The sequence below is a fragment of the Furipterus horrens genome, unplaced genomic scaffold (assembly GCF_987537825.1).
Source record: "Furipterus horrens unplaced genomic scaffold, mFurHor1.1.pri manual_scaffold_10, whole genome shotgun sequence".
NCBI classification, from domain to species: domain Eukaryota; kingdom Metazoa; phylum Chordata; class Mammalia; order Chiroptera; family Furipteridae; genus Furipterus; species Furipterus horrens.
This window is the reverse complement of record NW_028327180.1, coordinates 14554255-14566613: the sequence shown is the minus strand read 5'-3', so window position 1 is coordinate 14566613 and position 12359 is coordinate 14554255.

The window sequence follows — 12359 nt, the reverse complement described above, 5'->3', positions numbered from 1 at the left end:
TACAAAGAATAGACAAGATTTTTCTGAGTACTAATCCACTAAGAATTCACCTCCAAACCCATGAACAAAAACATTAATTTATTAAGGTCATAAAAATAATTATCATGTCCTAAAAATAATTTGACAAGATTTAGTTTTGCTTACATGGTTTAGTTTAACTTTTAAAATTGATGAACCCACATTGACACATTCGTCATCACCCAAACTCCATAGTTTACATTAGGGTTCCCTCTTGGTGTTGTACATTCTATGGGTTTTGACAAACATATGCTAACATGTATCTATTATTATAGTATTATACATAGTATTTGCACTGCCCTAAAAATCCTCTGTATTCTTCCTATTCATCCCTTTCTTCCCACTAATCCCTGGTGACCACTGATCTTTTTACTGTATCCATGGTTTCGCCTTTTCCAGAATATCATAAAGTTGTCATCATACAGCATGGAGTCTTTTCAGATCAGCTTCTTTCACTTAGCAATATGCATTTAAGTTTCTCCCATGACTTTGCATGGCTTTATAACTCATTTCTTTTTAATGCTGGATAATAGTCCATTGTCTGGATGCACCACAGTTTACTTATTAATTCACTTACTGAAGGACATCTCGGTAACACCTAAGTTTTGGCAGTCCCGAATAACGTGCTATAAACATCTGTGTGCAAGTTTTGGTGTGGACATCAATTTTCAACTCTTTGGGTATCGACCAGGGAGTGAAGTTGCTGAATTATACAATGAGAGAATGTTTAGTTTTGTTAAGAAATGGCCAAACTGTCTTCCACAGGAGCTATACCATTTCGCGTGCCCATCGGCAATTAATGAAATTGTTTCCAGTGTTTTGGACCTTGGCCGTTATAACAGGTGTGTAATGGAATACCTCTGCAGTTTCAGTTTGCGTCCCCCTAATGACATCTGCTGTGGAGCCTTTTTTCATATGCTTATTTGCTATCTATGTGTCCCCTTTGGTGAGGTGTCTTTTCTGATCTTTTGCCCATTTTTTTAATATGGCTTGTCTTTATTGTTGAGTTTTAAGGGTTCATTGTATATTTATGGATAACAGCCTTTTATCAGATATGCCTTTAGCAAATATTTTCTTCCAGTCTGTGGCTTATCGTCTCATTTTCTTGAACCAATTATTCTTAAAATAGGCAATGCTAGCATAAAAATACTAGGGTGAACTCCTGCTGTTTCATTATTTGTTCCAAATGTCTATAGTCCTATTCCTTTCAAAAACTATGTTCTTCAGTGTTTCATGCTCATAGGAAAAAGTATTATGTCTAGCTTATTTTTAAAAGCATCCTACAGCCTTGTGGACATGTCAGTAATCATACTATGTTGATGCTGAAGATGATGGTTACAAACATGGAATTGGATCAGCCAATAGTCTCCAAAGCAGATTTTTATATCTAAATCAGTGTAATAGTTCTAAGAACACTGGTTGGTCTTGGTCCAATGGTGCATTACTGGTGTAAAGTGCTGGCATGCGCTTGGATTTTTCCTGTACCATCAGACTGGACAATATAAACATCTAACTTGTTACATCCTTATTTTGGACCACTATTATCTACCTTTTGTCATGGGATGTGAAAAATACCCTATTGTTGTTGAATATCTCCTCTTTCTTTTTTACAGCGTAGCCTTTCAATCATCCCATTTCTATGCACAGTCTCAGTTCCAACTCTCTACACCAAAATGGAGCCAATACCTTGTCTATTGTATTCATGGGTATTAACACTGTCACTCCCATTCTTATTTCTCCTGATCCAATTCAAACCTTGACGCTTTCTGAGCTAACCCAAAAACCGGTCTCATCAGTTGGAGCCCAATCCCCTTCTCTACAACCAGGCCAGCTCCTAGTTATGCTTTAGGTCTTAGCTCAAACATAGATTCCTTAGAGAGAAACTTTGATAATCCCTCAGACTAGATGGTCCTCCTCTTGTTCATGATCATAGTACACTATACTTCTCCTTTGTACCACTTGTGAACACCGCAATTAAATAACTCTGAGTGTGTGTGTGTGTGTGTGTGTGTGTGTGTGTGTGTTTGTTTCCTCCCTCATGTGTGCTCTGTGTGTGAGCTCAGGGCAGATGTCTATATTACCTGACATGTGTACTGTAATATCTTCTGAGAAGTAATATAAGCTTATTGACTGATGGACAAATTTCTCAAGAAAGTCAGCATGCCTTTTATTTTTACCACAAGGTGGGTCATATTCTATACATCATGGGCACTTGGTTTCAGATATAATGTTTGAGATGTCTGAATAAAGACTCAGACTTCATTGGCCATCATTTTTGGTGTAACCTGCATTTCACAGGTGATGGGCTCCGCATCTGAGCTCCTTTGTACAGAGTCTTTCAGATGCTGGGATGCTTTATGTTCCACCGGAACTCCAGAGAACCTCCCTCAGCTGTAAAATTCAGCGAAATCGGTGTGACACTGCCCTTGTATTTTAATCAAGATGAACTTGAAAGGTGAACATTATAAGTGGGAGAAATTATTTATAATTTGGTAATAAAAGTTTATGTCTAACACTCCAAATTTCATACATCTGCTATGTGCTGGCCCTGAGATATAAAACAATTGGAGTTGCCTTTACATCTGGCCTCATACGAAAGGTCATAAATTAGAATGATAGCGTTCGTCCTGTTTCCTAGCTCACAAAATTTCCGTATTAACTTCTTCACCTCAAACATAAATGGTTACCCAGCTGCAAAGAGAAGAGTGGTGTTGGCCTTTATGAATTATAGTTTATGCTGGAAATCTATGGAACGTGCACCCACTTAAGTGAAGAGAATTCTACCGCCGTGAAACTCATTAAAACTGTATGGCCTGCTCAAACAAAGACAGTACAGTAGATAAAAAATTTAGGAATACTTTAGGTATCGGCAAATAAGATGTGGTTCTTTTAACTCTTAACAATGCATTTCTATATCTTTCAAGGGTTTTCTCTGCTAGAATACCTGCTACCACATTTATTTAAAACATTCAATTTTTAAAATGTTTCTACTATGGTTTTAACCAATAATGTGAAAATTTCTTTTTTTAAACTACAAAAAAGGGCCCACAATCCATTCTGCTATGACATAGCACAACTATATTCATTCTAAAATATTAATGAATTAGGCCAATTTCAAAAAAATATTACAGAAAAAACAAACAAACAAAAACCCAGATGTCTTTGATTTTCTAGGACATATCAAATGCATATGCTTTTTTGATGTAAAGATTTCTTTTTGCAAGTACTGTAGAGTAGTAAAAAATGAAACATAGTTTAAACCAGCAGGGTCAAGTTCAAGAACAACTTCAGCATCTTAGGCCTTCATCTAAGGAGAATGCAAACATTTAAGACCAAATGCTACTTCTCTGTAACTTTTAGCAATTCTGAACTAGTAAACATAATGGGGCTGAAATTACCAATGTGTTCACATAAACATTTTTATCTCAATTTTGCTTTTCTTAAGTAGATGGCCTTTTATTGGGGGAGGGGCGGGGGGGAGAGATGGATGTCTCTGCAGTTGTTGCCATAAGAAGCACATTTGTTCTTACCTAAAACTTCAGGAGCAAAGACTATCGTTGCTCTGTTGTAACAGAATCTGCACCAATGTGTGGACACACTTCTGGAAGGTCACCAAACAGAGAGGGTGTCTCAAAAACACAACACTGTCGTCTTTTTTTTCATATCCATCTTGAAAAGAATTGGGGGAACTGACAGCCAGCTTCATAAATTCTAGCTAGAAAAAAGAATAATACCCTCTTACCTTGAGGGTGTTGTCTACAAACTCAAATGAGGAGAATCCTAACCGCCTTTATTTAAAAAAGGAGGAAGGCCTTCTACTTATGCTGAAGAATTGAGACAAAAAGGGAACACAAAACCTGGGAAGGACAAACACAGCCTCCAACTGAGCCAGGAGCCAGGATGGCTGTATGGATGTTATCATTTCTGGATTGACTCTAATCACACTGGGGTGGGGAGGGGGCGAGGAGGGCGATGAAGTGCTGAGTAATTGGTTAGATTAAGGCTCATCTTAACATTATGTCCAAATGACAACCTGTTTCCTTTTTAATAAAGTTTTAGGTATTTGCTCAGTGCCTGGCAAAGAAAATGACCAAATGGATGAAACCTCAGTTGGTCCCAGGATAAGATCCCCTGAATACCACAGCTGGAATAAATATTAAATAAAATATGAAAGAAAATGAACTATCTTGACGCTGACTCTAAATCAGAATCTCAACACTTCTTGAGCTTTTCCGCTCAACCCAAAAAAAACAACAAATTAATAAACATAGCTTCATCAGTGATTATTAAGTGACTGAAACTGGTGTTGCTGTTCAAATCTGGTTTTTGCATCCTTTCCTATTCAGGGGCAGCAAAGATCCCAGAATGTTCCCTGAAGCTCAGTTTTCACTTTCTTCACTAGACAAAGAACACACCAACCAGTTCAGCCTGTAAGTTTCTCCCTAGTTACACATGGAGGATAGACTCTTAAGAAGCTACACCATCATCTCTCGAGACGAACGGCTGCCGACGACACATGGAGGAAAATTAGAGTCTTCTGGGTTCCAATTTCTGCGAACCAAATAACTTATTAAGAGCAAAATTCAATAGTCTACTTATAAAAATTCAAAATCAAGAGAAAAGAAAGAGATTCTGAAGGAACTCTAGTAATAGAGAAAATTAATTGCTTTTAAAATAGAAAGGAATATGACTTTTGTCTTCTTGGAGTACAGGTATTTGTTTTTCAAAATAATATCTTATTAGTTTCCACTAGCTGGAGTGGAGGAAGCCTTGGCTAAGTGCTGTGCATGGCCCTTTTCCATCTTTGAAGTTTCTTCATTCCTAAACCACAGGCAACTTCCCATTGGCCCAAGAGTACTTGCACCAAGTGCTGTGATAGAGAGAGTGACACTGTTTTTGCCTGGGAAGGGCTGCTGAACAGAAGTGGAGCAGGGCTCACTTTCTCCTGGGACAATTTGCAAGACCAGTGCCAACACCACAGCTGACTATGTTCATCCGACAGGGATTTGCTAGAGCGTTAAGACTGTGGCGATCATTGGGACGCCACCATAGCTGACCCGCCCCTCAGTCCGAGAGGGCCATGGCGGGTCAGGCATGGTGACGCAGAACAAGAAAATCCACTGGAAGACACACTAGAAGCAACGTTTCTAAAGAGAAGGGGCATGAAGAAGGGGAGAGCCGTGCCTCCCATGTGGAGAGTGGGTACTGGCCAATAAGGATGAGCCATTTGAAGAAAAGAGTTGTCTTTGATGTCCTCCCGAAGTTTCCCTGTTCAGGAGCTCCTCCTTCCTACTCTTACAAGCCATCCCCTGACAACACTGAAATTCTCACCAGGGTGGTGGCCCCAGCCAACTGACCTTGCTCTAGGCTCTGCACTTCAGCCCTTGGAATGTTCGCCAAGACAATTCATGTGCTCTCAGCCTCTTTCTCAGTTCTTCTTCTTAAGGTCATCGTGACAGAGACCTCATAAACTCACTTCAATAAGGTGATAATAGCAGATCCCAGATGTGATTTTGCTCATGAGCGTTTTAATATGATAGAGTTCCTTAACAGCTTAAATAGTAAATTTCTTATTATGAAATGCCAGCATCCGTGCCAGGTCTGGGGAGGGAGTGCAGGTATTTACAGGTGTGATGGCCTTCCCCGGCAAGAAGGAGACGTGTCCACTTGTCCAAAAGTACTGAACAGCCTTCCTGACTAGCTTTCCCGTTGTTTTAGGCTAAAAGTAGACTACATGAATAAGACCTCCTTAAACTTACCACCTGTATGAACGGGACAAGTAGTCAAATTCTACTACCAAGTGAGGAGTTGGTGATAGTCTTGAAAGATGTTAAGAGAAAGCTTAAATCCAACACAAAACACAAAGGCTGCTTTATTTATGAATTAAAGGTGAATTGTGGGTTAAGTATTCTTTTGCTGCTTCTTAGACCGAACAACTAAAAGTGAAGGACTCAAATTATTGAAAAGGTCTAATGATTTACTGCAAGAGCAAGTGTGAAATGCATTCATTAATAAACCTTACTCCAGCTGGATTTCCTATCTGAGTATGCCAGCCCACTTTTTAAGCCTGAATTTTAAAAACTTAAAAAAAAAAAAAGAGGGAGCTATCTTTTCAAAATTTGCTTATATCACACTCAGTTAAGAAAAATGTGTATTTATTTTTAAAAGTAATGCTATTACCAGAAGCCTACCTCTTTCCGTTTGACAGTAAAACAGAGTGCTTATCTTCATATTTTCATAATGAAAACTCCCCAAGCTCAGGCTACTCTGGCAGATTTACAACCTTTGAGCAGGAGAGCTGACAGGCATTTTAATATGAAAGGAGATATGATGTCTTTAATGTACGGTGATGTCACTTCTAACAAGGGGGAAGCAGCCTTCTGCAGAGCAATCACCATGACAAGGCCAACCTGGCTGCTATGGAAGAAACCTTCTAACCTAGAGAAAGGTCACAGGTAAGACAGGAAAAAGCGGACTCTCCCAATTCAGGTGGAAGGGCACTGAGTGAGGTCATGGTCACAAGCCTATGGCAGGGATGCATTAGTCACAGGAAGTTGAAGGCAGGAACTGTCTAGACAGAGCTGACCTTGAGAAGGGAAAAGCTAAGGCAGGAGACTGGAAGGGTAATGAAAACCCTCCCGGGAGTGTTAAAATGAAAGCTGGATTGCCCGTTGACCATCTTCTTTCTCCTCTTTATCCTGCCCCGAGTAAGTCTCATAACTTGAAAGTGATACTGACAGCCAAGTGGTCATTAGCAGGGTGTGGGATTATTGTGCCTGGAGAAATGACAGTAAGCAAAGGCTCAAGGTCTGCAGTCTTTTATTTGCAAATGAGGCCTTTAAAGTTTGGTATTTTATGTAGAAAATATTGGTTCTAATGTTGAAAAGAGCTTTAAATCCTCAAAGGCTGGTATTCAAATAACCTTGTCCTGAGCCCCCTAACTACCCACACTTGACTGAACAGGAAGGATTTTCACCAAATAATCTGAGAACTGCTACATTGCTAAATCCTATGTACCCGAGAAAGGCATTTCCTATAAAATCCCAAAAGCATACTCTGTTACATCAGAGAATGAGGCTGATGTGTGGTTCCCAAGGAAAACACTAATATTTAAAAACTGGGTAGGCTCTCACTATTCAAACAAACTTTCATTTGTTAAGCAAAATTTCTGGAGGTCCGAGGGTTAACTTAAGAAGTTAGGAGATGTTGCCAGCTCAGAGGATAGCCAAGCATTTAAAATTTGCCAGCACAATTAAATACACTTCTATTTAATTAAACATAGGTACATTCAGCCATTACATACTCAAAATTAAGTATCCAAGATTTATCTTAGTAAAAGAGCCAAACAGCAAAAGCAAGGGTCAGAATTGACCAATATCACAAAGGACTATAATATTTTTAAATTTGTTATTATCTAATTAATTTTTACTGCAGTGAAACAATGATTATGAGCTTGGGCGGGCAGGCAGTCCTGGGCTGCGTTTCACCTCTGTCACTTAAAAATTTTATGATTTGGAAAAGTTACCTAATCTCTTTAGGTCTTGGTCTTACCATATATGAAACGGAAATAATCATTTTATCTATCTCACATAATTTCTGTAAGAATTAATTGAATCAATGAAAACCATTTATCACAATGTCTAAAGCATGATTAAACATTCTGAAAATGTTATCCCTTATCACTACAACTATTATGATTAAAAATGAATAAATATACATATGAGTCAATTGCCTTGCAGTAAAATCTCACTTGTAATACTTCAGAATATATACAATTACCTTATGTATACAGTTTGTAAAGGAAATTACTTTATCTCAGGCTTGCTCAAAGGATCATATTTCAAGCTCTAAAAGACTACAAGTGGCCATAAGACCATGGGCTAGTCATCCTTGCCTGGTGAATTTGACATGAAATGGGTACAAAGCTCTATTCAATTCTTAACAGCTACTACTGCTCTTCCTGTCTGCCCGCCCACCTCCTATGCTACTCCAATCCAGTGGCTCTCAAAGTCCGATGTGCATAAGAAAATTGGGGGAATGCTTTATCAACACGAAAATTCTGCTTTGCTAAATTTGGACAAGGGCCCAGGCATGTGTAATTTTAATAGGTAGTTCCATTGGTTCTGGTGCATGGAATACACTGATTCCATTTACGGAGAGAGCCTAATAGCCCACTGGAGAATTAAGCCCTGCTTCCCACTTGTCAAGGATGAGAAGGTGGACCTTGGGAGGGATATGTAGTTTCTCTAGTCTTTGTTAGTAAGACTCGGATTGCCTTCTGCTTAGGAGGGATCATCAGATCTGGAGAATTTGAATGGGCCAAGTGAGGGTCAAGAGAAAAGGAACATTTCTTAGGCTATGTCTTTCCTCTGTTCTAAGGGAAAGAGATGAAGGATTTCTTGATGTTTTACTGGAATAAGAGAGGAAATGAGGACACAGTTGGAATTTTGGGACAATAGTCAAGAGTTATGTCTACAGCTACAATGTCTTTTGTTGTTGTCTCTAAGGCTGTAAATGTGGTGATAGATAGCAGGTAAGATTTCAGGTTCAGGGAAGGTGTGGGAACCAAGGAACAGCTTGGAACATAGGTGGGAAGGTCATGTTACACTACAGGGGCTCTTAAACTTACACCAGGGCTTACTCTGGCAGAGCACAAGCCCTCATGGCCCATCCACCATACCTTTTATGACTTATTAGCAGCATTTTCTGTTTTTCATCATCTTCATATGTTTCTAAAACCCACAGCAAGAATTTTACAATATTGTGAGGCATGATAGACAGCCTCGTTAAAATATGGAGCCAAAACTTTCATTAAACTCAATTAACATACTAATACTGTTTATAAATGACAACCAAAAGAAAGCCTTGACCTCTGCTTTGCAATGCAGCATTATGAAACTTGGAAGGCATCACACCTACCCACAAAACAAGAAGAAAGCCAAACAAACTGAAAACCAATAACTGTTCTTAGATCCATCAGAGAATGGCGGTCACAGGGCAAACCTCTGCCTCAAAAGTTGGAGAGACAGACAGGTGGATATAGAGAATCAGAGTTTACCAGGGCAGAAACTCTATGAGAACCAGTGCTGGGGTCAGAAAACCTAAACTGTCATTAATTAGTTGCTGGAGGCTCAGCCAGGGAGGGCCCAGCCTAGGAGGCCTCCACACTTTTTGAGTTTTACCACCAGGAGACCTACAGTTTCCCACAGTCAAGACTGGAGAAACTATTTTACAAAAGTCTAACCAACTGTGTTATTCCAGAGCCTATTTGACCCAGGGAGAGGGGAATACCCAGCTCCAGCCACCTCTAGCCTTCCTGTCTCATCTAAGAGAGGGAAGAGGAGCAGTGAGAAGCACTTGCGAAGGCCACAGCCCAGGGGAATAGGCTCACTAAATCCTAAAACCTAATCCTAGAATTAGAGAATGCTTCTCCCTTCCCCACATCTTACCAACATATCAGTAGGGCTCCTATGTGATAACAGAGGATTATAACTGATATAACTGCATATTTCAGATTTCATTTAAGAAGTCTTAGGGAAACCCAACAACAACAAGGTAAAAAAAAACAAGGCCACCAGAGAAACTTTTAGTCTCTGACCCCTACAGCTCCAGCAAAAGCAAACATCTTAACTGCTAGCCAGATCAACCCCTATACTTCCGATCTGTGTCACTTAACTTCCCTTCCTCATAAGTAGCTGCTAGGGAAACCGCACTCCATGATCTGCTGTTGTCACCCTTCCTCTGAGTCCAGGAGGAGGTGGGAGGATGCAGAGCCTGCTGGCCGGGTAGTAAAGCTTCCGTAGCTCTTGCAGTAGTACAGTAGGCACATGGAGTCATTCTAGAGCCGGCTCTTAACCTGGGGGGGGGGGGGGGGTTAGATAGTGAGTGGTGTTAAAAATTGGTGCTGGTTAACTTAGGTGACCGTGGTGATGAGCAGGGCTCTTTACTAAGGGCAGGTGGGGTCAAGGGAATCCATGAAGATGCATAAATTGGGTCTAATGCACACCTCTCAGCTTTGCCATTCGATCCAGCTTTCATGAGTAATAAAGCAGATGTTTTTATATTCATCTAAGGTCTCTTGTGGTTGATTTAGAATCATATGTGGCCTTCTAAATTGGTTTCAAGCTAGGAAGGGACAGTGGATATTTTCTGTTGCCTTTCCAGATCGCCTATCCATGTTTATCCCCCTGTCTGAGCTCTGGAATCTGCCCCCATGCACTCTCTTTGTAGGTTCCCTAGTGTTCTAGTTTCCAGTTGATTTAGCCAATGGGATGCACCAAGAGACCAGATGATGAGGGAAGAGCAAGGCTCTCAGGGTTGGCTGTGTCCCTTTAACAAAGAGTATACAGCTCCTATCAAGCAATCTTCGAGAGCAACTCTCAGATGGTTCTAGAAACTGCCTCCTCCCCTTGCCCCTACCTGTTCTAGGAGCTCACCTCTGTTGCCCACCCTGGGATGCTGCCGCCCTAGCCCTGTAGCTTTCCTTTCACACAGCCTGCGCTTTTGTATGGTGTCTTTTCATAGAACTCTCCTTCATTACAAGTGTGAGTGTGCCTCCTCTTTCCCATTAGGACCCTAACTAGTACAGATGGGGACAGGAATATAATTACACCACAGAAGTAAGCCCTGACAGTTGCTAGTAAACTACTAGTGGATACTCTTTAACATATAGAAACATAAGTTTTATTATTGGCTCGTTGTTCACCGATGAGAAAACAAAGGACTTCATTTTTTAATCAGTCTGAGGCTCATCAGGAATGCCGCTAGGGCTCACCTAGGCAGTTGCTGGGATGGAGTGAAATGCCAATGTGCTCTCAGGGGAAATAGACAGAACCCTCATCTCCTACCATCTGCCAGGGAAGAGCTGGAAGTAAAGAGGTAATGAACACAGCTAATTTACTCTTTTTGGGATATTAGGCAAGTCCCAACATTGATTTTATTAAGGCAAAAGGAACATTACTGAGTGGCAAAAGTCCATAAATACTTTTATCTGAATATAATTCAACAAACTATATAACTCTAGAGCTGTGCAGTTCAATACAGTAGCTATTGGCCACCTGCGGCTATTTAAACTTAAATTCATTAAGATTAAATAACATTTAAAATTCAGGTCCTCAGTCACACTAACCACTTTGTAAATGCTCAATAATCACATGGGGCTGATGGTTACAGTGTGAGACAGTGGAGACAGAACTTGTCCATCACTGCAGAACATTTTCCTGGACAGCACTGCTCCTAGGAAAGAACCCCACATTTCTCTACGTTGCATTGTTTTGTTAAACTACCCCATTTATTGAAGCTTTGCGGCACTAAGTTATCAGATGCCAGAGAAATAGACAAGCATTAGTGTGTGTAATGTTACATGAAGAAGTGAAAGAGTTCCGTATTGTGATCCTTGAGAGGAGAAAAGACTTTATGACATTTTAGAAAATTTTCAAGCGCGCATTTTAAAATTGTTAGGTATTTTTTTAAAGAATGAAATAAGAAGATATTCACCCTAATTGAATAAATATGTATGCTTTTTCTCCTCAGATAGTAGACTTAGCATTATAGCAACTTAATTTGCCTTAACATTCATTCTTGGAGTGAAGATAAAATCTTAAAACCCATGCATAATATATTCAGAATTACTTTCATTTTAGCATATTTGAAAAGGAAGGCACTTTTTAAGTAAAAGTGTGAAAACAAATAAAGACATACAACTTACCAACTCCAAGTAAGGCAAAGGAAAACTAACATGTTAGGTACTTAAACTTGAAATTCATTTGAAAACGTGGGAAAATTCATCATTAAGCTGTAGTAAGACCACTGATGAAGGAAAAAAAGGGGGGTATCCATGTAGAATTGATAAACTAAGATACTAGAATTGATTGGTACATGAATAAATCCAAATAAATAGCAAGCTTAGCTTAGATAAGAGGTCTCTAAATTACCTTTTATGCATCTCAGTATGTATCTTTTACATATATGTATTGAGATTAAACCAGCTTGCAATTTTTTAACCTCTCCAAGAGAGGAATCAGGTTTTCTTAGAAGGGCTGTCATCATGGTTGGGTTGTACTTACTTCCTTCTCCTGGAAAATATGTGGAATGCCAAACCACGTGGCTGGGCACTGGAAGTACACTATTGACTATTTTAAGTTGTCACGCTATTTTTCCGGAAGAAAAACAAAACTGAGGGACATGGAAAAGAGATGTGACTAACATTTACTATCAGCTGCCTTGAAGTAAAGGAGGTCATCCCTGTTAATATGAATAGGCCTCATTCAATCAGCTGAAGGTCTTGTTGCCAAGACTGAGTTTTCCTGAAGAAGAAGGAATTCTGCCTCAGACTGGAATAG